The sequence below is a fragment of the Canis aureus genome, chromosome 11 (assembly GCF_053574225.1).
Source record: "Canis aureus isolate CA01 chromosome 11, VMU_Caureus_v.1.0, whole genome shotgun sequence".
In the NCBI taxonomy this organism is placed as follows: domain Eukaryota; kingdom Metazoa; phylum Chordata; class Mammalia; order Carnivora; family Canidae; genus Canis; species Canis aureus.
Genome location: NC_135621.1, coordinates 41,236,372 through 41,259,893, shown reverse-complemented (window position 1 = coordinate 41,259,893; position 23,522 = coordinate 41,236,372). Strand labels below are relative to the sequence as shown.

The following is a 23,522-nucleotide window of genomic DNA, read 5'->3' as shown; positions in this document are numbered from 1 at the left end:
CCTGGCGCACGGAGCTTGCGGCCCACAGAGCTCACTTTGAATTCAAGGGCAGTGAAGGGCATCCCTTCCTCGCCTGCCCGTGACCCCTTCCCTTTGCTAACCCTCCCTGGGGTTTGCACTTGAGTTTTGATTCCACTTGGTATGTTCTGAGTCCCTGTGTGCTCCCTGCAACTTTACAAAATAGGTGAGTTTTAAAGAGTGGGAGACTGAATTTCTATAAAGCCGATCATCTTTCCAGTACATGAGGGGAACTTCCCATTGAAAGGAGCCTCTGTGGTGAGAACGATTCTCTGCCAGCTTATGTTTTCTTTTTCTTTTTCTTTTTCTTTTTCTTTTTCTTTTTCTTTTTCTCTTTCTTTCTTTCTTCTTCTTCTTTTACTTATTTGTTTTTTAATAAACCAGGAATTTGTATGAGGCAGCGTGTTGTAGTGGAAAGAACACTAGGCTGAGCCAAGCTAGCCTCTGGGTTGGTCCAGCCACTAACAGCATAAATGCAGCAAGTTACTAACTCAAGTTCAAAGTGCATGCGGCGGTTTCCACACAGCTGAAGGAGTTCCCACACTTCTGAGGAGCACCTGGTGTTGGCTGTGCCGGGTGCACAGCCGAGGGCACGGGTGCAGCGGGGAACCCCATCTCCGGGGGGCGAGGGTGGGGGGAAAGACACTCACCTGCTCCATCCGTCCAGACTGCTCTGAGTATAGCAGAGCCGTGAGTTAAATTGGATGAGCCAGAGGGTTTATGAGGCCCAGCCAGCCCCACAGTTGTCTGATTCCATGTGACTTAGGGGTTCACTAGTGTTGTGGGCTGAGTCTCCCACCACCGAGCACACTCACACTCAGCGAGTTCTCAGCTGGTGTCACCCATTACTATTAAGACAGGAGCTGTGTTTAACCAAAGAGCATGTGATTAGTATTACAGAATTTGTATTACCAAGCTGAGATCTTTTTGCCTCTGTGCTAGTTCCCTAGGGCTTCCAGAACAAAGTAGCCCAGATTGGGTGCCTTCAACAACAGAAATTTGTTTTCCTACAAACCTGGAGGTTGGAAGTTGGAGCTCAAGGTGTGGGTAGGGTTGGTCTCTTCTGAGGCCTCTCTCCTCGGCTTGTGGGTGGCCACCTTTTCTCCCTGCGTCTTCACGTGGTTTTCCCTCATGCTGTGTGGGTCTGCATCCTAATCTCTTCATATGAGGACGCTGGTCATATGAGTGGATTAGGGCCTACCCATATGACCTCATTTGAACTTAATTCCCTCCTTAAAGACCTTATCTCCAAATACGGTACTAGTCTAAGACACTGGAGGTTAGAAATTCAACATACGGGATGGGTCAGCTCAGCACATATCAGCAACCATACCAATAAAAGCGTTGCTTATATGAAGTTTTTATAAATAACAGAGTGTTCAGATTTGTATACATGGACTGACGGGTGAAAAAACAGGCAAACAGCCTTGGTTCAGACTCCTTCCCAATACGCTCTTCTGAAGATGAACCAGCATGGGCTCTCTGACTGCCTATAAAGAATAGGCTTTCACAGTCAGCAGACATGCTACAATCAAGCAAAAATGAGGACTCTGATAACTCCAGGGGAATTGATAAAGGCAATACACTTGTTGTCTCGACCCATGAAGCTCTGGTAACATAAACCAACAGGAATCTTCTGGAACTGGGTTCATCCAGGCCAAGAAGGAAGCTGACAAGCTGCCTTGCTCTTGGCCTGGCTTGACTCCTGTGTTTTTTTAGAGAGAACTTTGAAAAGTCACTCTGGTTTGTTGGTTTTTTTTTTTTTTTTAGAGAAAACCCCAGCCTATCAATTTATGAAGAGACGGGAGAAATGTTTTACACAGTCTCAAACTTTGTCTCTCTAATTTTGGGTGACTGGTGGGCCCTCAGCTTCCCATCGCGTTCTCCCCTGGGCATGACCCCTTAAACATCTCCTCCACCCCTGCCCTTTTGCACCATGGCTGTGTGACCCCTGTCATAGTGAAAGAGAGGAGGAGCTCATTATGTAACTAATTTCTCTTTTTAAATCTCTTTCCCTCAATAGGTTTAGATGTCTGGTCATGTGCCTTTTATCTGTTTAGACTCTCATTTTGGGATTTGCTAAATACATTGGTACAAGGAAGGTATTTGAGCAGCGTATAATTCCATGAGATATTGGTCACCACATTGCTTGAGCATGAAGCTTTCAAAGAAAATTAAAGTGGAAAAAAAAAAAGATCTGGTATTGGTTATTAACTCCACCTCAGGGTGACTTCTCTTCAGGGGCAATTAAATAGCAGCTCTGGGCTGTTAAGTTTAGTGGCACCTCTTTCTTCAAGGACAACTTCGGTGCAGATCTGCTTCGATTGTACGTGCTCAAGCTGGGGCCGTCTCTGCAAAACCAGATTTTATTTGAAATCGTAGGTGTGACCACATGTCTGCGCTCTGACCTTTCTTCTTTAAGAAACAAGTTTTGCATTACCAGGTAAATGCCCTTTCGAGGGGATTTTCATGGAACACTGGTGACATCCTGTGGTCAGTTTGGTTTAAGGCAGCGACTATCTTGGGGAATAAAGAAGTAAATGTCCCACATAAATGCCACTTTGTTTTGCAAAACCAAAAGGAAAAGAAGAAAGACATTCATATTCTCGATTTATTTATTTATTTATTTATTTATTTATTTATTTATTTATTTATTTTGAGCAATGCAATTTTCCAGTGAATGTGGACAAAGTAGGTTCTGGCGACGAGTGTTTTGGTAAAGATAGAAATTTCATGGAAAGAATATAGCTTCATCAGGACGGAGGACCGACCAGTGCCGCGATGGCAGGTGTCCTTCTGCGACCCTACCTGGTTCTCACCATCTGCTATGCTAAGACCTTGGTACCTTGGCTCGACTGCCAGTCTTTGCAGGAGACAGCCTTCTGCAAAAGAGCACACAGCGTGGCTTAAAGGGAAAACAGTGGGTGTGTTGGCATTTTACACCAGTGACAATAAATTGAAGCCATTTAGTTGTAAATGTGATATTACACTTGACGGTTTCCCCTGGCAAAGCACTGAGCGGCCCATATTGAAGAGAGGCAGAGCGATGGAGCTGGGGAGCAAACCCAGTCGCCAGAGTAGCCTACCAAAGGGGCTCGTAAAAGCATTTGTCAGTCGTTTAGAATCATAACTCAGCTCAACACTCAGGGTACCAGGAGCTACCGGCTTGGTTTAAGCTGTGGAGAGCAGGCAATGGAGTTTATGTTGTTCTTCTGTTTATTAAAAACGGATGGGAGCACTTGACAGAAAAATCAAACTTCTGGCCATGGCTCATTAGTCCCTGTTGTATCTGTCAGGGGTATGTGTGTGGCGTTCCAACCAGCCGCTAGGAGTAAAATCGCTGCTGAGCTTGGTACTCTCTCTAATTTTGAACAGAAAAAGAGATGCCAATCACGTCCAAGGGGAGAAAATGGGAGGTTATTTTTACTCCACCTACTTTGGTGGACATTAAGTATGAGTGAGCTGGCTTAAGAGAAAAATGATTATAGTGGATGATTTTCTCACCAATATTTGTCACAGAGCTTTCTCCAGGAGAAGCAGGAATGTAAAGATGAATGCCGAATAAAGGCCAACATTATGGCTCTTTTATAAAAAGCACAGGTTGGGGAGAAAGATCCTTGGGGGAACTTTGTAGGCTCCTTCTGTCTGCATATGGTCATTGAAGTACAGTCTTCCATGAACTAATCTGCAGGCATCAGCCTCCCCACTGGACACGGAGGTGAGACTGGTCAATCCAGACCTGTTTACATCAACCCAAAAGAAAGAACCAGCAGCGGTCCAGTCCTTCTCTGGAGAACAACGTTCATTTATAAGAAAACATATGTCTCACGGCCTTCACTCTGTGTCCGATGCACCCGGAGACTCAGAAAGACCACAGGAACAGGAGAAATGTTGCTTTTCCTGCTGATCTGGGGTTCGGGCTCTGAATCTCCCAAAGCCTCAGATCCCTCGTGTGTAAAGATACTTAAGGACCATCATCAAGCATCTGCCCCAGAAGTTTTCCAAAGGAAAAAAATAAATGAGATAATGAGTTTGTGTCCTTTAAACACAACACCTGGCTCATCTAAGCACTCAGTAAAAGTTGTCCCTGAAATGATCAACAGTGACACCATCATCATTAGCATGGACAGCATCCTTTGTGCTCAATTGCGCCTCCCCCACACAACGTGGCAGGAGGAGCAGGTGATGTGGAATAAGGGTGAGTTTGGAGAAAGGTCCTGCCAGGGCACCTTATTCTACTGGTTGGGATGATTATGAAGCTAATAATTTTGAACTACAGTCTGAATTAAGTGCTGTGACCTATACAGAAAAGTTGTAAATGTAGTTTCTGCATTCAATAAACTTAAATCTAATCCATGTTCGTGGATACAGGAAGTTTTCTGTGCAGGCAATCTTAAGTCAATAGCTTTAAAGCAAAGTAGATGAAGCCCCTGAAGGGGGCTCAGGGCTAAACAGAGCAAGAATTCCGGAGGGAGCAGGGGGTCAAACCTAGCACCTGCTACTCATTTGGGTTCACCCCCTGGGAGCCAAGGACAAGCTGGAATCGTGTGCTCAAGGGTTTCCAGTAGGGCCCAGCAGCTCCTTGTGTGTTCCTGGTCCCTTTAAATTTGGCTTTTGTTTAGAAATGTACATGGTGGGTCCGTCTTTTTGGCTAAGGTTCTCTGCCAATAGAGAATTGAAACCAAATTGTCTGAGCGAGAAGCAGGTCAGAGATAGAAGTCAGAAGTTCTAATGACAACTTTCATTGTGGTACCTCCTTTGTCTGTAACCTAAACACTAAGTAAATCTTTTTAAAATAGTTACCCAACACCCACAATGGCGAGTCAAAACCACAGGACCAGATCTGGGGGGAGACATCCAGAGGGCATGGCTCTTCCATCAGGGGACCTGCCTGCCAGGCAGAAAGGAGCCTCCCATACACAAAAGAGTACAACGTACACCAGTGGGTTTGTGACTCATGGGAGCCAGCAGAACAGGACACAGCAGAAAAAGCCACCAGGAAGGCCTTCTGAACTGAGATTCTGTTTCAGCCTGGCCCTTGGAAGGGACAATTACCACTGGGCAGGGTGATACAGTATCTACAGGAAGGACATCAGAGCAGAAACCCAGGCCAGGACATGAGGCCGTTTATACAAGAAGGATGTCAGGAAACCTCCAGAATATCCTCTGGCAATCTGCTTGGTAAGAGCAAATGAAGATATTTCAGGCAATGCTTGGTGGACGCAACTTTATCCTGCTAATCTTGTCAGAACCAGGTTATTCCACCCAAAGAGGTGAATCAAGATGTGGGCATCCCATTAGCCCTGTGGTTTTTATTTACATTATACCCTGTCTGCCCCTCTCTTTTCCTGCCAGACAGAGCCTGCACACTGAAGGCCTGGGGAGAGCAGGGCCATAAAGGAGCATCACGGCTGTGAGCCGTATTTTCAATTTTTATTAACATTTCTTATTTGCCCACAGCCTGATTTCTTTTAGGCTTGACATAATTTGCATGATTGAGTTAATCCAAGTGTGAAATGCAGTAGGGGCCGATTCAATGGGTGGCCAGGATGGGAGCATTATGAGGATGGAAACGCCTGAGCAGGGCCCTGCCTCCCCAGCTCCAGGTGCAAAGAGACTACAATAGGACACTCAAACTGATCTGCAGGACGGAGAATGCTCCAGAAGAGTAAACTGTGTGTGCTCGGCATCTGAAATGCATTGTTCGAGGCACTTCTTCTCAAAATATTTTTCAGGTGAGGTGCTGTGTTTGAGCTGGGCAAACAGACACTCTCCGTGCGGCATCAGAATCTCTCTGAGATTTTGGGCCTCTCGTAAAAGGGATCTTTTCAGCACTTTGTTAATTTTTTTTTAAATTTATGATAGTCACAGAGAGAGAGAGAGAGGCAGAGACACAGGCAGAGGGAGAAGCAGGCTCCCTGCAGGGAGCCCGACGTGGGATTCGATCCCGGGTCTCCAGGATCGCGCCCTGGGCCAAAGGCAGGCACCAAACCGCTGCGCCACCCAGGGATCCCAATTTTTTAACCATACATTTTTACATGATTTTACATTGACAGGCAAGTACTATACACAGCCCCCAGAGACCCTTCACCTCCCCTCCCCTCATGTCAACATATCACATAGTACATTTAGTACCTGGTCCCGTTACCCAAACTGTAGACTCTGGACCTCCCAGTTCTTCCCAGTGACTAATGTCACTTTATGCATTTTGAAGGAGATGCGTCATCACACACCCATCTGGGTGATTTTTCACCACCAGAGAAAATCATTCTTGATTCCTTTTTGCAAATTGATGGTCCTGCTTGACCTTTGGGCTGATCAGGGTGGAAAGCACACTCCCCACAAAGCTGACCAGGTCATCAGAGCCCTACACGTGCCCTACATCCTTCCTGGAATCCCAGAGGAGGATAGTTTCTGCTCAGCCATTCCTTGAGCTGGGAGGGGGCCAGAAAGCCAGCTCCAAGGAGCAGCTGTTAATTCACTGGCAATCAATCGATTCTGGCTGTGGAGTATCGATGCTTCGCAGAGAATCTCCAGACCCCAAGGAAAAATCTCAAAGGGTAGTAGCACAAGGACATTCGAAGAGGGGGCATTTGGTGGGGCTCCTACCAAGCAGTGGTTCTTGCCTTTTTCCTTTTTCCTACAAACTCCTTTAATAGTGATATATAATCCCTTATATCCTGGAAATATTTTTCCAAATAATTTCACTGTCTTGTGATTTTCCAGTTAAAAAAATTTTATATCAGTGTGATCTTAGGGTTCATATGTTACAATCTTTAAATCTTATTACCTATGAAACATATTACATTTTATACATTATTACATAGGTTTATCAAGATGCGAATGACAGGATGTTTCACTTTACCAATTTAGGAACTGACTGATGAATTAATTTTCAAATGATGTATTTTCTCATCCCTGGAGACTGAATGTATATTTAAATATAGATTGAAATTTAACAACACATTATGGTGTCAAATGGACTAAAATCTATCCCATGGCCCAATATTTAAAAATCTTGCATGTTGCTCTTAAAAATTAACTGGTTCGTGTTTATCACTTGCACTTTCTTGTCTATCCATGACAAGATAAAGGAGAACATCTCACACTAATATTTGTAGAAACATGGCAAACAACACTTTGACTATATAAATAATTTCACATTTTTTATTCTCAATAAATTAAAAGCCAAATTGGATATATTTTATCTTTTTAACATTGAATTTTGAAGTGCCAGTGACATAGTTGTGTGTCGTATGAGACATTCTATAAGTCGTATTAAGAGAATTTGCAGGCCCCTTGCCATTTTATGCTTATTAGTAACTATTTTGCAATGTCAACGTCCATTATGCCTCTCTTTCTAGTCAAGTGGCCAAATAAAAGTTTAAACAACATAATGTGCAACCACGAATAAAAATTAAATCTGTGCAGTGGTGAAAATCATCCTGGAGTAGGATGTGTCTAGAATAGGTGTGTGACAAATCAGTTGGGTCATTAGCATGCTCATGAGATTCCAAGTTATCCCCAGACAGGCTCCCTAGAGACCTATCAGAGGGCTGGAAAAGTTTTGAAACAGAAAACCCTCCAAGAGTTACTTCTTCTATTTAATCCATGGAACGCCTGACTTTTTTTAGGACAACTGCCCATACATCTCAAGCCTTAGTCACAGAAAGGCTCATAAATGGGGACCTTTGGATATTTGGGGACAGGGAAGGGAGGAATGTGGAGAGAAGAGAAACAGGATGGAGGTTTGATCTTTTGCTGTTGATGGGCTCCCTTCACTCTCATCACTGCTGACCCTCATAACTCCTATGGTTTCTGTATCTGAAGATCCTTATCTCCCCAATTCACAAGAGTTTCCTACCAAAACTTTCTGACAGATCACTCCACATGGGGAGGGATGGTGACCAGGTGGGGAGAAAAAGAGCAGAGAGAAACTTATGTACTCATCAAAAAAATTTACTATAATATCCTAGCCTAGGGGAAAAAATAATAATAATGAAAAAAACCCTTTCCTTACGTTATAGGAGTTAACCTCTAGCCTATGGTGAGGGATTATAATGAGGAAACATCTAATTCCGGACAAACTGTAGAGGACTTCTTTATATCATCTACTCTCTAATCCTCAATAGATACGTGATGTTGGAAACTCAGGCCTGATTGACAATTTCTATCTGGTATTTGAGTTGAGATAGGGCTACAGGTAGGAAGACGAATCATGGGACTGTTTTGGGAGACTGTTGAAATTGGAACTTCCCAGCACCACACGGGACCCTGCTATGCACTCTTCACCCACTCATTGTTTAGGTTTGGGACTGTAGTAGATTTTAAGAGGGCTCAGCCCTTGCCTATTTAGCTCACTACTATATGCCCAGTGATTAGTATTTAACTGGAACACAGGAGAGACTCAGCAAATATTTATTTCGTAAATGAATAAATCTACACGTGAAGAGAAGGGTAAAAAACGATGAGATCTACATACAAAGCGAGTAAGTCACACAAAGAAAAAACTATTCGAAGAGCTGCACCCTTTCTATGCCAGTCAGTTCATAAATTCAGATCTGCAAATGCTATTAAGAAAAAGAACAAACTTGCAGTGCATCTGCCTTGCTGACAGTGGATAGAAGAATATTTGTAGGAGAATGTTTCTTTTTTTTTCTTTTTATAAATTTCACTTTTTCTTATGGAAATATTTAAATACATACAAAAGTAGAAAAAATAATGTGATGAGCCCCCAATATACACATCACCCAGCCTCAATGATTATTTACACAAGACCAACATCTGTTCCCCACTCACTCACCACCCCTCAACCTGTGCTGGATTATTTGAAGGCAAATCCCAGACATTGTATAATTTTATCTATAAATAGTTCAGAATATATCCCTGTTACTATTATTATATACAACAAAATTAATAAAAATCCTTTTACATCATCAAATTCTCAAACAACATTAAGATTTTCCACATAGTCTCATAATTTTTATTAAAACTTTGTTCATGTAATGTTATAAAATGTATAGAATTGTTGAATCACTGTATTGTGTATCTGAAACTAATATAACACTATATGTTGGAGCGCCTGGGTAGCTCAGCCTGGTTAAACATCTGCCTTCGGCTCAGGTCATGATCTCAGGGTCCTGGGATGGAGCCCTGCATTAGGCTCCCTGCTCAGTGGGGAGCCTGCTTCTTCTCTCCCTCTGCAGCTCCCACCCCCCTCTTGTGCTCTCTCTCTCAAATAAATAAATAAAATCTTTAAGAAAAAAAAACACTGTATGTTCATTGTACTTGAACTAAAGGAAAAAATAAAACATTTAACTTTTTAAAAACTTTTTTTTTTTTTTTTTTAAGATTTTATTTGAGAGAGAGAGACCACGAGTAAGTGGAGCAGCAGAGGGAGAGGGAGAAACAGGCTCACCACTGAGCAGGGAGTCCTGTCACAGGGCTCAATCCCAGGACCCTGAGATCATGACCTGAGCTGCAGGCAGATGCTTAACTGACTGAGGACCGTCTAGGGGCCCCCAAAACTTTTTTAAATTAGAATTGAAACAAGATGCAATCTTCATTTAACTGATATGTCTCTTAAATTTCTTTTATTCTATAAGTACCCGCTTCCTCTTTTTTTCCTTTTTCTTACAATTTATCGTTGAAGACAGCAGATTGTTTTGTAGAGTTTCCCACATCTGGGGTTTCACTGCATTCCCATGATATCTTTAACATATTCTTCTGTCTCCTGTATTTCCCATAAACTGGTGAGTAGAATAGGAGGCTTGGTGGGACTCAGGTTTACATTGTGTATTTCCTATTATATCACATCAGGAGGTGCTAAAATCTGGCTGCTTCTCTTTTCTGTGATATTAAGAATGATTAATAGGTTCAGGCATTGTCAAAACGTTCTGTCCATTGTAATGTTTGTCACCAGCTGTTCACCTAATGATTTAGCCACCATTAGTGACTATTAGTTAAATCCATTCTTTTATTTGGGCTTTTAAAATAGTGATATTTTATTTCTATCATCTCTTGTGAAAACATATTTTTTAAAGATTTTATTTATTTATTTATTTATTTATTTATTTATTTATTTATTTATGAGAGAGAGAGCACGCAAGCAGGAGGAGGGGTAGAGGTGGAGGGAGAGGGACATGTGGACTCTCTGCTGAGCATGGAGCCTGACAAACTCAAAACCCTGAGATCATAACCTGAACCAAAAGCAAGAGTCAGATGCTCAACCGACTGAGCCACCCAGGCACCACTGCAAAAACACATTTCTTTAAAAAAAAGAAAAAGTACTCGGGGGATCCCTGGGTGGCTCAGGGGTTCGGCGCCTGCCTTTGGCCCAGGGCATGATCCTGGAGTCCCAGGATCGAGTCCCACGTCGGGCTCCCGGCATGGAGCCTGCTTCTCCCTCTGCCTATGTCTCTGCCTCTCTCTCTCTCTCTCTGTCTATCATGAATAAATAAATTTAAAAAAAATCAAGGTACTCTTCTATGAGCATCTAATATCTCATATATAAAGTGGGAACAGTGAGATCTGCTTTACCTACTATTGGGTAGGCACAGGAAGCATTTGCTAAACTGAAGTCCCTATACAAATGCATGATAGACATCATGGTTGATCCTCCAAGACCCATTCCACTTTAGAGGAAGCAAAAACAAGTCATGCTAGTCACGGACTTGGTAATAGGATTGCCACTCCATCCTTATGGGTGAGCCATGAGGAGAAGCTTCCCAAGAAGCTTCTGGGAAAGGGTCCTTTCTTCTCAGTGGCACCACATGAAGAGACAGTAGGTCTTCTTTCCCCTAAACAGGGTCATATCTGTCACCTGGAATGTCACCTGGAATGAGTACTGTTATTTGCTACCAGCCTTGCTACCCCACTGAGGAGAGATGGTGCATGCCTGGATCCTTGGCGACACTATTAATTTGCTCAATCAATCAACTCTGCAGCTTATCTTCAGAATCTTCTGATGAGACATATCATATGTATTGTTGACAGCTAATGTGAGTTGGGTTTCTGTTGTAATGACAACCATCCTAACTAGTAAAGGAGGTCAGGAATGACCCTGGTGGTGACGGTGATGAATATAGCATTATAAAAAAACACCAAGCAAAAGCCAGTATTAGAGGTGTTGAATAGAATTTAAACACATAAACATTCAATGTTAGCCAACACTTATTGTGTATATACTCTGTAAAAAGCCTTATATGAAATGCTAATGTAATTTTACACAGGGAGATTTCAAGAAATGATCTATACATAATTCAAAGAAATCAGGATTTCTGAAGCCTATGACTGCATGGTCCTTCTTGAATTTGGTTTCCTCTTTAATGGGGAACCATCTTGAAATCTCCTTGAAGAATACTAACATCTATGAGTAAAGAAAGGCTTAAATTCACTCGCACCTTAGGTAAGTTCTAGGTGACATCGCCAAATTATGACTTCCCACCCACAGTTCATAAGACACTGTCAAAGGCACTTTAAGACATACAATGTCTTTATCATTTGAAAAATAATTTCCTTTTAGAACACAAAATAATGTATCTCCTTAAATCCTAGAAATATCCTGTATGCACAAAACCTTGCACCTGACTTACATGCAACATCTTCTCATCTTGAATTGCAATGTAAAATTATGTATTTGGGCAAATGGGAGAGAATGTACTTTAGAAAATTCTTAGATCTTCAAAATACTATTATGAGGCCTCACTGTTAGGGTCCAGTTGGGTGTGGTAGGTAGTGTGCTGGAAACACCGCCTAGCAGAAAATATTACAGTTAATCTTCTTGCTAGGAGACACCTCACCCAAATGAAGAGAAAGGGTCAAACCAGGAAAGAGTTGTGGACGTGAATGCCAAAAAATGGGAGGGAAAATGAAGGGTAGGAACTGGGCTGTGACTCCATAGATGAAGCAAAAAGTGGACCACAGCAACCTCAGAACAAATCAAAGACTGAATGTAGGATACATCATCTAAGATGTCCTGAAAGAAAATAGAGGGTTCATGTTTGGTCCAGGGAGATAGGGTTAGTGTGGTTAACAGTTACATAAAAAGAGGGAAATGGAGGGAGGCCCAGAAAAGATGAGGGAGTGGTTCTCGGACTGGTATAGATTTCACTCTACACCAGTGTGATGATCCTGGACACCAAAGAAAATGGCCCTACTTTCCAGGACTTGGGCCCAGCATGACCTAGAAAAGGTGGTCAGTGTAGGCATGGGGGAAGCCTGGGATAAATGAGTTAAGGCTTCCAAAGCATGAAGTCTGTGAATGGAAAGGTCTTGTCTCACTGTTTAGTGGAGTCATATCATTTAGGGGATGGAGGTGAGAGTGCTTGTGTCATATACCAGGAGAGCAAGATAGCAACCAAAGTTCAGTGACAGATGTGATGCCAGCAAGGCTCACATGATCAACCAGAGAAAGCCAAATTCTTATAAGAATAATCTTAAGACAAGGTCCAGGGGAATGCTAGTATCAAGGTCATTGGGTACAACAAGGAAAAAGGCAAGGACCAGTATTTCCTCAGTCAGGACAGGAAAGTGTTATGGAGGCCTATTTGCCAGAGGACCTCTATGAAGGCATGGTACTCTCTGTCCATCTTAAAGTCCTGGACTTTGACAAGAGTAATCGGTGTGTTTCACCTTCAAATCCTTATGGCAAAGAACATGCATGGGATCGGCCTATGAAAATCCTGGCAAATGTGACAAAGTATCTGCCTTGGTCGGGGCTAGGAAATCTCCCGCGTGCCCCTCCAGATCCACTGCTCATCTTTCTCCAACCTGCTCAATGGCCAGGGAGGTTCACTTGTATGGTCTGCATCAATGGGGTCCATTGGCTTCTGGCTTCTGGTTGATTCATCCATTAGCAGGTGCTGGTAGGAGGTCAGAGGAAAAGCAGAGAGTAGAGGGCAGGCATTTATTCCCTCGCTATCTTCCCTAGGTCACTGTCTTCTGAGAAGGGCCACAGCTTGTCTCAGCACAGTTCTTTCAGCCAACTCACACCCATACTTCCCATGAGCCCCCATCACACACACACACACACACACACACACACACACACACACATAAACACATCTGGTGATCGCTCTCTACCCCCATCCCTGGTCAAGTTCAGGCGTGATGAAGCTCTTGCTGTTAGTAAACACAGATACTGCACCATCCCTTATTGTCTTTCCTCAACCTGGCCCACATGGTTGTAATGAATCCCTTTATTAAGCTTTGTTCCATGTCTCAGGTCTGGTTGCACCATTACCCAGGATTCTTACCGATACATGGAATAAACTCACCATTGTCAACAAACTTGTTTTTTTTGTTTTGTTTTGTTTCTGTGCTTGCAGAATGAATTCTTAAGAGGAGTTGGTAAAACAATCTCCCTGCTTGTGAGGAAAAAGAAAGGTCAAGAAGACCCCCTTGTGGGAGTCAGTGGGTGGCAATGATTGAAGGTTGAGCAGAGAATTGGGACCCCCACCTTTTCACCACACCACAATGATAACAAGAAAAATCACCCCGGAGACACATCTCCAGGAAGTGTGCAAGCACACCACCCATGGCCAGACAGGTCCATTCCTGCCCCAATGCAGTGTCAATAGGATGGCTGCAGCCAGGCCATGGGGGCCTCCCGTTTTGCAGGAAGTGCGGAAAACAGCAACAACTTAAGAGTGAACAGAGACATCACCTGTTGCTCCTTTTGTACAACCTGTCTGAGCCCATTTGGCAAAACTCTTCTCCCCCTTACTGGGAGAGTGGCTTCCCCGCTGCCAGCAGTCACCTGTATGCAGAAGCTCAGCTCAGTGAAAAGGAATTGCAGGCCAGAAAAGGCCAATCTCTTCCCGCATCCTTCCACATCTTTACATTCTAGAATCTGGATCTACAGGAGGTCAGCACACCCTGACTCCCTCATCTTCAACAAGACTCTCCAGTGCCTCTGCGCTGATTGCACAAGACACCTTGGTGCTCTTAGATGGGATCAATGACTCGGTGGTGAGCATTCATCAACAGATATTCCTTGAGCTTTCTCTTACAAGCAACATCCAGGAGATGGTTCTGCAAGCAACTTAGCTCTCAAAGGTCTGGTTGAAAGATGCCAGTCCCCTCTCTCTAACCTCAAACAGGCAGTCTCTTCAGGTGGCCCCGATCCACCAGGTGATTTCAGGGATTATTTTAATTTAATTCTGTGGTGACCATTCTTCCACTCATTCACTCACTTGACAAATATTTATGGTTTGCTAGGTACTGGAACTGTTCTTGTTTATAAGTATAAATAAAGCCACGGTATGTGCCCGAAAGAGCTCCAACTCTGTTCGGGGAAATGGAAAAGTCAACAATTGCCTGGAACACAGTGTTCTCAGGACCCAGAGAGCCTGGGAATGAAGAGCAATGGGAGGACAGGAGAGGGAGCGACTGATTCTGCTATGGTGAAGACCGGGACAGGGAGTCAGAAAAGGCTCTCAGAAGTGGTGATATTTTAACTGGGTCTTAAAAGATGCGTGGGATTTTACCAGACAAAGAAAGGAGGCCAGAACATTCTGGACCAAGGGAACATCATGAACAAAGGCATAAAGATTCCCATCAGCCAACCCACCCCGAGTCCTTGTCCTCTATAACCTCTAAACACCAGAGGCCCTTGGGCCCTGGGCTGAGGGCCTGCTTTTCTTCTCTCCTCTGTCACATGTTCTCATCAGTAGGCTCATCTGATCTCATGCATTTAAACCTCCATGCTGGTTTCTCCAGAACTCTCCTCTGTGTGCCAGCTCATCATCCCATGACCTTGACATTTCCCCTTGGATGTTCACAAGCATTCGAAGATTATCCCACCCAAGAAGAAACCTGAGAGGCTTCTTTCAGTTCTGCCTCAGTCTCCCACCCCCATTCAATCTATCAGTAGGTCCTGCCGGTTCCACTGCCAAAGTACACCTTGAGCCCACTCATGTCTCTCCATACTCGTTGTTACTCTTGTGTCTAAGCCACCTGCCTATCCTGTCTGGACCACTGGAACAGTCTGACAACGGGCCTCTCCAATTCTAGTCTATTCTCCATATGGCATCCAGGCTGATGCTATTAAAACATAATTATTAAAATAAATAAATAAAACATAATTATTGTGCTTCCCAGGTAACAATCCTCTAATGATTGCTCATTGCACTTTAAAGGAAACCCTGCACTGTCCAGCCTGCCTTATGAGGGCTGCGGGATCTAGCCCTGCCCACCGCCGTCAGATCCTAGACCTACGGCTAGATCTCTTTCTAGCTTCAGTGTCTCCTCCCAAAGCTGTATATGGCTGACTCCTTCTTGCTCCTTATTGTTAACTGAAACATTTTTCTCTTCAGAAGAATCTTCCTTGACCACCTTGCCTAAAATACTACCCCTCCACTTCCCTTCCATAATATCCTCTTGTTGATTTCCTTTCTGGAGCTCATCACAACACAAGCAGCCTGTGGATTTTTTTTGGTTAATTGTGTTTTTTTTTTTAAGATTTTATTTCCTTCAATCAGAGAAGGACAAACATTATATGGTCTCATCCATTTGGGGAATATAAAAAATAGTGAAAGGGAATAAAGGGGAAAGGAGAAAAAATGAGTGTGAAATATCAGAAAGGGAGACAGAACATGAGAGACTCCTAACTCTGGGAAATGAACAAGGGGAGGTAGAAAGGGAGGTGGGCGGGGGGTTGGGGTGACTGGGTGATGGGCACTGAGGGGGGCACTTGATGGGATGAGCACTGGGTATTATTCTATATGTTGGCAAATTGAACACCAATAAAAAATAAATTGAAATGGCAAAAAAAAAATTTATTTCCTTGAGAGAGAGCTCAAGAGAGAGCACAGAAGAGGGAGAAGCAGACTCGCCATTGAGCAGAGGGTCCGACGTGGGGCTCACTCTTAGGATCCTGAGATCATGACCTGAGCCGAAGGCAGACACTTAACTGACTGAGCCACCTGGGTGCCCCAAGGCAAGCAAGTTCCCCGGGAGTGGCAACCCTGACTGAATTGCACTCTGTCTTATTCCAAGGGACTAGCTCTGTGCCTGGCACAGAGCAGGCTGTACAGAGATACCCTTTTGAGAGAGAATGCGTGAATGAATAATGGTTCTTTCTCCAAGCTCTCTCTATGCCCTCACCACCAAACCCTTACCCCTTTCCAGGAGATCCTCCTGGAAACTTCTGTGCTGACTAATAAGGAAGGGATGGGTTTCCTTCCAGATGCAGATGTGGGGCCAACATCACAACATTTGGATCTTAAAAGTTCTCCCTGAGTCCTCTCTGCTCCCAATTTAGAAAAGACCCAGTGCCAATGGGGACATCCTCCTGGGTTGGGTTAGGTTGGGTTTTTTTTAAAGCTCCATCAAAGCTTCTCCCTCACCCCCACTTCTACTCACTCAGTGCTTTCCTCCCCCTTGTCCACGATGGCTCAGGGCCAGGACTGACCTGCTGCCTTCCGTGTACTTCGGATGTGTTAGATGGAAGTGCTTTTGATAGGAGAGGTTGAAGGAGCTGGTGAATTACCTGCCTACTGAGTCAAGTCACACCAGGCAGTTGGACCTTTCTGACTCCTGCTCTTTCCCTGACCCTGCTCAGTAGGAAAGGAAGGCAAAAATAAAGATGAAACATGAGCAGTTAGAGCAGGAGAGTGATTATTAATATAATTATTTCTTCCCCTAGCAAGACCGAAGAACAGCCTTATGCAGCTTCCATTTATACTCCCCATTTTTTTTTCAATTTTACTTTTAATTTTTGAGATGATCCTAATGAGTTGAAAAGAGGGAGATATCTGTTTGGGAAATATGTAATTAAATACAGGATTTAATCTAACCATTAGCTGATATTCTCCTTTCTCAATTTATGTTGATTACAATCCACTTACTGTATGTGTGTACAGTGTAATTTATGGTGGTTCAACCTTTACTGGATATATATTATATGCTGGGTAATAAGCATATCAGCCACAAGGGATCCAAAGATGAATTAGACACCCTATCTGTCTTGAAGGAAGTTCAGAGGGCAGGCAAACATGTAAACAACTAATTAAAACAGTGTGATGCTTGCAATGAGAGTGTGTATGCAAAAGAAGGAGGGGGGTGTATTTTGCACATAAGAGAGATAGAAACAACTTGTGGCCACAGGTCCAACTGTGGCAGTTTGTAAATGTGGCCCTCAATCCTGAGACTTCTTTTCAGGAGAGAGGGTACCTGTGTCCCCTGCCCTTGAACCTGGGCTCTGTGACTACATAATTGATAGGGAAGTAGCTCCCCTGGAGAGAACATGTGGTGTGGCCCTGATGTTGGCCAGTGCCCACCTCTCTGCCCCTCACTTTCCAGCTCCAACCACTGTCTGACTGGGTTCCAGCAGGAAGTTCTTCTGCTGGTCTCACTAGAGTTTGTCTGCCACCGCTGTCAGTAGCTTGCTGAGGCTGCGGACATCTGAAGGCTTGACAGGGAGCACTGGGGTGGCTGGCCTCTCTCCCTCTCTTTACAGTCTCGGGGCCTTTCCATGCAGCATCCTTTGCCTTCCTCATAGGGTGGCGGTGTCAGATGGCAGTTGAACTTTTCACATGGCAGTTATCTTTCCCCCAGAGTGGGAGTTCCAAGAGAATAAGATAGAAGTTGCAAGGCATCTTATGACTGAGGCTTAAAAGGTAAGCCCAGAGTTGGTACCAAAAGGACCACAAAAGGGCATGACTCTCAGGAGATATGGCTGATTGTGGGTGACATCTTTGGAGGTCAGATGGCAGCCTAGATGCTACCTTACAAATAATAGGGAGTCATTGAAGGCATTTAACCAAGAGAGGGATTTGAGTTTTGTTTAAAACACTGATTGAGGGATGGTGGGTAATGCCTGGGTGGCACTTGGGTCGGTTGAGCATCTGGCTATTGATTTTGGCTCAGATTGTGATCTCAGGGTTGTGAGATCGAGCCCTGCATCGGGCTCTGTGCTCAGGACAATCTGCTTCAGATTCTCTCTCCCTCTGCCCCTCCCCCCACTCACACCTCCTCCCCTTCAAATAAATAAATCAATCTTTAAAAAACCAAAAAAAAACCAAAGCACTGATTCTGGGACCAGTGGACTAGATCAGGAGGGCATGACCTGTTTCTCTTTTAGGTGACACGGTGGCTTGGAGACCTCTGAAATGCCTACAGAAGGTACATACAGGGCTGGAAATCCCACAACCCCCAAGGCAGAAAGTCTCGGCCCATGTAAATTGGGCAGTCAGAGCTCCCCGGATAGAGAAGCCTCCATATGATTAAATTCTTTCTGCCACATTGCAATGTAACGTCCTAAGGTCCCAGAGGAAGCCAAGAAATGGATAACAGTTGGAAACAAAATGGGATGTGGAATCAGCGACATAAAGTGTAAAAGGCATGTCTTGGTTTCCGTTGTCGCTGGCTAGTGCCAACACCATAATTATGGGGGCCAGGGCTGGGGGTGGGGGAGCTAAGCTAAACATGGAAAGCAAGGGGTAATTGCAGCTCCGATCGCACGGCAAGAGTCCACCCCATCCTCACACCAGCCTGGTGGGTTTTGCTCTGGAGGAGCGGATGCTCGGGTGGGGAGGAAGGCTGCCAACAACGCCGTGCGTGCACTCGCTGCCAAGCCTTGGCTCACCTCCTTACAGACATTGTCCGATTTAATTTTCAGACAGTCATCTGAGGCTGGAGTCACTGTTGTGTTTTTGGAGATGAGGAAGCCAGAACACAACTCACCAAAGATCACACATCTCATAAACACTGGAGCCAAAGATAGAGCCCACGGCTTTCTGGCCCCACCTCCACGCTACGGATTGTATGGTTTTTTATAAGCTCCTCACCAGCAAGCTGTTGCCAGAGCGTTTCTAAATGAAGAAGAAAAGGACTTAACAGCTGGCCGTAGCCCCCTGAGTTCCAGATGTAAGTCTGGCCACAAGTATAGTAACGGCTTCCGAAAAGTCATCTGGCTTCTAAAAAGTGACTGGCTTTATGCTGCAGTCACTCCAACCCAGAGCTAAAAACTCTTTTATATCAGCTCCCTTTAGGAAAAGAGATCTCTCAATTCTACTATTTAAGAATTCTCAACCGTGTCCAGTCGGAAAACTCAGCAAGTGCTACTTCTCTATCCTTTCTACTGGACTCCTTTTGCATGGACTTTCCCAGCCTGTTAAATAAAAAGCAAAGCTTGGAAGGGCCAGAGGTTCTCAGCCAGCAGCGAACTGCACCTGGCTGCAGGGTCTCTATCGTCAGGGATCCATGCAGGTCACATCTCAGCGACGCCACGTCCTGGTCCAGTGTAGTGTTCAGATTCAGAAGGAGGCAGAAATCTCCAAGCCCCACGGAGCGCAATCACTCCTGGTGGCTTCACGGTACCTTATGTGTCACTCGGTGTCCAGCGAGGGGAGAGAAACGCCTTCGAGATCATTTCACACTAACAGAGATCATTTAACAAAGAACCGTCAGCTGGACGGTTGTAGCTGGGGGTGGAGATGACTTAAAGTTAGAGGCTCCGGGAAGAGGCTGCGCAAAGCTGGCACCTGGTGGTCTGAGGAGGTGCTGGCATCGCCAGCTGGTGGGGAGATGCAGCTGGGCCTGGGAGAGCCCAGCCCCACCACCAACCTGATTCCACTGCTCCCATTCCAATGAAGCTGCTGTGTGAGCAGAGCCTGAGCCAGGCGACAGGAGCAGGAGGCAAACCCCAAGGGATCAGCAACCCCCTCCACCTCCCGAGCTCGCCTTCCCCTCCTTGGGAGCCCCAGATTGGCAGAGTCTATCCCAACAGTGGCTGGCCGAGCGATAGTGTGACGTGCAGAGTCCCAGCCCCGGTGTCATAAAATATTATGCAAGTGGGCTTGAGAGAAATGGATCAAGACGCAATAGCTTAATATCTGGTGCATTTGGTGAGACTTTGAAAATACAGTTGACCTCAGAATCCCACCTCCCTCCCCCCTCCAAATCACAGCACTAAAAGACACTCATTCGGGAAAATGTTTTTCATTTAACCACTTGCTTTTTACATTAAGCCATTGCCTTGGTACTGGAAGGGGGAAAAAAGTGTTACATTATTATTGGAAACCCTGCATTGAAGTAATGCAAATCTGTCTTCAAGTTCATTTAACAAAGTGACATTTAAATTACTAAGAAGAATGGAATAAACTCTATGTTATTTGCACTCTCCCAATACACTGGGATGAAATTGTCCTGGGATCAGCAACTGATTAAGCTGATTATATACCTCATACATGTAGGATGTGGTTTTCAACCGGCCACAATCAAAATACAATTTACTTCTGTTAGTATAATAATGTAGATGCTATAAAAGGCATCTTTTGGTAAGTGGTTTTCATTTACATTTCTCCTACTATTAGCAGGGTATTTTCACAGCCTCGCTCTGACTTCTCCCTGCTTCAACCCCAGATTCTTACTGTGGAATCTTTTGGTCCTCTCTGGGTCAGCACTGTGAGGGAACCCTGAGGCATGATGGGAATGGAGCTGGGCCACACAGTGGGAATCTCACACACACACACACACACACACACACACACACACACACACCATGCCAGCCTGGCAAGTGTGATCAAAGGTGGGTGGCTCCTGAAAAGGTGTTAGGAGAAAGCTGTGGGCCTGAAGAGCAGCTAAAACAGTGCCACGTTGAAATGGATCTACCAACCACAGGCATTGTCTGGGTGCATCTGTTCTAAAAGGAACATGGGCATGAGGGCAGTGATGCCCATGGGCAATGGCTCATCCAAAAGGAAGTCAACTGTCTCGTCTCACTCACCACTCAATGCCTGGCCCAGTGCCTGCTGTTTCTCCTCTGCTCAGCATGTTGGTGGTGGGTGTCTGCATACGTCCTCAGATCACAGGAGATCTGCAGGGCAAGGTAAAGGTGTAGACGGCTCTTCTCACTTGCTTCTAGTCCGCCATGCGGGAACACACGCACCCCCAAGCCATCTGTCTGTGTACATTGCCACGACCCAGTCGTGTGTCATTACACTTGCTTATTGCATCATCATCCTGTTCTCATCCCCTTCCAGTTATTCTCAATAATGCACCCAGAGTGAGCTTTTGAAAGCTCTAGTTGGATCGTGCCCTTCTCTTATTTAAAAGCCTTCAAAAGTTTCCATTTCATCTAGACTGAAATAAAAAATTTTTAGCAGAACTTCCAAGGCCCCGCATGATCTCATCGCTGCTAAACCTGATGACTTTATTTGGTGCCATCCTCCTGCCTGTTCAGTCGGCTCTAGCTGTGTGCCTCTTGCTCCTCCCCCTTCCCAGCTTTCCAAAATGTTCTTTCTCCCATGGTTTGCACATATGACTCTTACACATTTTTTATCCCTGAGCTCATAAGTCACTTCCCCAGAAAAGCTTCCCTCGTTCCACCTTTTACCCAATTTAGAGAAGATCTCCCCCATTGTTCATTTCCTTCCAGATCTTAATTATAACTCGTAATCCAAAAGCATGTATCTAGCGAATATCCTGTTTCCCACTAGATGGTAGGTCTCAGCAAGGTAAAGACCTTGTCTTTTTCTTTTTTTAAATTAATGATTGTTTCCCTGGTGTCTAACCCAGGACCCAGCATGCAACAGGTGCTCAATAAATGCTTACAGAACAAACTATAGCTGTAATGACCTATAGCCTGACTTTGCTGTCCTCGAGAGTCTTGTCATCCACTAATGTGGAGAAGGCCGAGTTTGGATGGACTCTGGCCGCATCTTGTCGGTGTCTTTTCAAACCACTTGCCCTCTCAGGCATTCCTAATGCCATCCTCGTCTCATTGGCAGCTGGCTGCTGACATCCAAAATCAGACTAATTTATTCTCTGAGCTTAAGCGGAGCCTACACGAAGCACCCAGCCTACCTTTTCACATGAAAAAATTGATGAAGGTGATCCTCCAAGTTAAGAGCTGACTCTTCTGGCCTCCATCCATTACCAGCTCCAGGAGAACCCCCACACTGAGGCTGTCCTCCAGTGGAGCTTCTCTAATACTGATGTCTGTAAGTAAAAGGGAGACTGGTTATTGTTTTGGGATTTTTTATTTTTTTAAAGATCTTTCCCTTTCTCAATCCCCAGAGCAACCTCTTGAAGTCATGAAAAAATTTTTACTTCCCATTACACATATGCTCGATGGGTGGTGTCTAGTCAGCTAGATGCTGGTCAGAGGACAGGGATTTTGTCTGTGACCTGAGAAAAGCTCAGCCCATTTGAAGGTGGAGTCTAGGTTCACTCATTCAAGGCGACAGGCACAATGCTGATGAACCACACAGACCTGACCACTGCCACATGCGCCATGTGTTCTAGTGGATGATGGCGTGAAAAGAGAAGCTTCCCTCCCTTGGGGACCTGATAAAAATGAAAATTCTGGGTTTCAGCAAGGAACTGATCTCATTGTCAAAATTCCCTAAAACATGCCAAAATATTAAAAAATTTAAGGGCCTGATGGTTTATGTCATGAATATTTTACTTATTTCCAAATATTCTAGTTAATATAGATGCTATATTATAGGAGCTATAATTAGCTATGGAGATGCTATATTATCTCCTATAAATATAGGAGAATATTTGACACCAGATAAGGAGATTTACATTTCCATGAATACACATCAAGAAAAAAATACCCAAAATACCCAAGAGAGCCTTTATCACCTGTTAAGGTGATAGCAACATGTCTGGTTCTGTGGGTGGGTGGCAGGATGACTATGTCTCCACAAAGAAGAGGCTAAGGTCATGAGTTTAAGGTTTTATAAATTAGGGGAGCCTGGGTGGGTCCATGGTTGAGCATCTGCCTTTGGCTCGGGTTGTGATCCCAGGGTCCTGGGATCGAGTCCTGCATCGGGCTCCCCGCAGGGAGCCTGCTTCTCCCTCTGCCTGTGTCTCTGCCTCTCTCTCTGTCTCTCATGAATAAAAAAATCTTTTTTAAAAATAAGGTTTTATAAATTAGTAGCCAAGACCAAACTAACACCCCAGTATTACCTAACATTAAACGAGTTAATAATCACTTCAGCCAGTACAGACATGCACTGCTGTGCTGGCCGCAAGCAGGTAGCAGGTGGAATGCAGTCCTTCCTGCGGTGAGAGGAGCAAGTCCCCGTGGGAAAGCCGCCAGGGGGGCGGCCGCGGTCTCGGATCCCAAGTGCCGCACAGACAGCAGTGCAATCTGCAACACCTCAAAACAGAAAAAGGATGTGCCATCATGAAGCCACTATAAAATAGAAACGTTTGGTGCAGCAACATAAAAAAAGCCAGGAAGTTTTCACTCCTACCCAATGTAAGCAGTTTGGCTTTCTTTTTTAAGCTGAAATACTTAAAACAGAGAAATATTATCTGAATGGGATAATCATAGTTGGAGCTTCCATAAGCACCTTTTTTCAAGGCTTTTTGCTTTCTTTACGCTATTCTGAGCTCTATGTCGAAAAGATGAGAGAGAGAAAGCCAGTGGGGGCGCCTGGGTGGCTCAGGGGTTGAGGGTCTGTCTTTGGCTCAGGTCGTAATCCCGGGGTCCTGGGATCCAGTCCCGCATAGGGCTCCCTGTGAGAAGCCTGCTTCTCCCTCTG

At 44.6% G+C, this 23,522-nt stretch overlaps 2 long non-coding RNA genes across 3 annotated transcripts in view; one reads left to right on the top strand and one right to left on the bottom strand.

Annotated features, from left to right (window-relative positions):
• The window catches only part of LOC144323929 (uncharacterized), a 72,034-nt gene that overhangs the window by 5,118 nt on the left and 43,394 nt on the right, over positions 1–23,522 (bottom strand). Inside the window, exons 1-3 of one of the 2 annotated variants that reach the window (XR_013389278.1) lie at positions 22,942–23,130; positions 21,829–21,963; positions 20,750–20,839 (exon numbers count right to left, since the gene is read on the bottom strand). This is a non-coding gene — a long non-coding RNA (uncharacterized LOC144323929). Of the gene's footprint in view, positions 1–20,749; positions 20,840–21,828; positions 21,964–22,941; positions 23,131–23,522 lie in introns of those variants that run through there. The other variant, XR_013389277.1, reaches the window with a different exon arrangement.
• LOC144323930 (uncharacterized) lies at positions 17,279–22,383 on the top strand. The gene is made up of 3 exons (XR_013389279.1): positions 17,279–17,639; positions 18,104–18,144; positions 18,641–22,383. It is a non-coding gene; the product is annotated as an uncharacterized LOC144323930 (long non-coding RNA).